Raw genomic sequence first — 2,355 nt, 5'->3', positions numbered from 1 at the left:
ACTATCTTTTAGTTTGACATTTCAATAATTAATTTACAATAAATTTAAATTTTATTAAAAATTTGATGATGATTAATAATAAATTATTATTATATAAGATAAAATTCAAATTTTTCATATTTATTTAAAAAATAAATAAATTAAATACTCGATAGAAGAAGTTAGTTGCAATTTTAACTCATACTTTATTAATCAAGTCTCCTGTATCTAAAGTTACTACTGCTTTTAGAGGCATTAAGTTTTTAACTCTCATCTACTCACCACTAAGCCAAGTGGATTATTGTATACTGCTAGGTTAAAAATTATATATATTTAATAAACGGGTTAACCATCAAAAATATCTCTAAAGTATTTAAACATTGACAAAAATATATTTGAATTTTATTATCGACAAAAATACCTTTAAATAATTTAAAAACACAACAACAATATCCAACAGTAAATATATATTTTTAAAAAATACCTTAGAGATTGAATTTTGATACAATTTTTTCAAGCAAAATTAAAAAAATAATATATTATTATACATAAAAATTGGTAATTTTTTCTTAAGTATATATTTTTTTTAATAATTTTTTTGTTAACAACCAATAATATTTTTTAAAAATTACAAAATAATATATATTTAACAAAAAATTACCAAATTTTAAGAATAATAATATCTCATTTTTCTAATCATACTTACAAAAAATTACATCAAAATTCAATCTCTAATGTACTTTTTGAGAAATACATATTTAATGTTAGTTTTTTTGCAAGATTATCTAATATTAAATATGTATTTTTCAAAAAATATATTAGAGATTGAATTTTGATACAATTTTTTGCAAGTATGATTAAAAAAATGAGATATTATTATCCTTAAAATTTGGTGATTTTTTGTTGAGTATATATTTTTTTTGTAACTTTTTTGTTAACAACTAATAATAATTTTAAAAAATCATAAAAAAATATATACATAGAAAAGAAATACCAAATTTCAAGAATAATAATATCTCATTTTTTTAATTATGCTTATAAAAAATCACATTAAAATTCAATCTCTAAGGTATTTTTTAAAAATATATATTTATTGTTGGGTATTGTTATTATATTTTTAAATTATTTAAAGGTATTTTTATCGATAGTAAAATTTGGGTGCATTTTTGTCGGCGTCTGAATAATTGAGGGACGTTTTTGGTGGTTAGCCCTTTTTAATGATATGGTATCGATGTTATTATATTAATAAAATTTGAAATGGTTCGGTTGCTCGTAAGGATATAAGATCAGTTGGGTGCTGGGTTCAGAGCAAATACGGATGAGAGGAAAGTTTTCGGACCTAAACGCAAACTTTGCGAGAAAAGGAGATACCGGTGGGTCGGCAGGTGGGGCCACCTCAAAGACACACCGATACTAAAGTAAGTGTCCGTACGACGAGGCGGCTAATTAGGGTAAAGATGAAGTAATTTGGGGGAGGGGAAGGTCCTTCCCCATTTATACTGAGTTTAAATAATTTTTGATATTATAAAAAGATCATTCTTTTTTTAAAATATTTTAAAATTATTTTTATCATTGATAAATTTATTTCACTCTTCATGTGTTTGAGTGGTGGAAGTTCGTTTATACCGTTATGCTAAGCTAATCTTTTAACGTATGATTGATGGATTTTTGTACGCTTTTGATATAGTTTAATTTTGATCAAAGTTGAATAATCGAATCTACTATTCGATAAATGTTAAAAACTAGTGCTATACTATTTGTACATAGCAAAAATATTTTTTTAATGACTTTGAACATATTTGGTCTAGGACGATGAAAAATATATTTAAATGTTTTTAAACATTTTAATTTTTGGTTGGCTATCTTTTTTTCTTTGAACGAGATTTTACACTCTGAATGCACGTTTACTTCTTCCATCAAATTATTAGCTAGAGAAATTTTTTTTTGATCCTATCCTTTATTTTCTTCTTCGTTTGATTTTATAAAATTTATCTTTATAATTCTTGTGTATTTTTTATTGTAGTTCTCTTGTGAAATGAATGATTAATCTGGTTAGAAAAGATAAATTAAATAAAAATTAACTATAAGTAATAATAAGATTTGATCATTTGATCACTTCAATTGTTGACGTACTTAATCACTAGTAAAGTTCCAGATTTGTTAAGATTCCATATTTCAAAGGTGAAGAAATATTGAGTTGGACGTATAATTTTTTAATTGTGATTTTTGTGTATTATATTTATTGTTGTTACTTTTTTTATAAAATGAATTGTTGATCTCATAAGTAGAGCAAATTAAAAAAAAATTAACCATAAATAGTAATAATAAAAAAATTATAGAATATTAAAAAATTTATCAAAAAAAAATATGCTTATA

The 2,355-nt window shown here is 22.7% G+C and overlaps 1 long non-coding RNA gene across 2 annotated transcripts in view; it reads left to right on the top strand.

Moving 5' to 3' along the window:
• The window catches only part of LOC110270464, a 6,577-nt gene that overhangs the window by 1,478 nt on the left and 2,744 nt on the right, over nt 1–2,355 (top strand). The window lies entirely within an intron of this gene.

This window comes from Arachis ipaensis, chromosome B03, assembly GCF_000816755.2.
Source record: "Arachis ipaensis cultivar K30076 chromosome B03, Araip1.1, whole genome shotgun sequence".
NCBI lineage: Eukaryota > Viridiplantae > Streptophyta > Magnoliopsida > Fabales > Fabaceae > Arachis > Arachis ipaensis.
The sequence above is the reverse complement of the archived record's forward strand: the minus strand, read 5'-3'. Positions and strand labels throughout refer to the sequence as shown.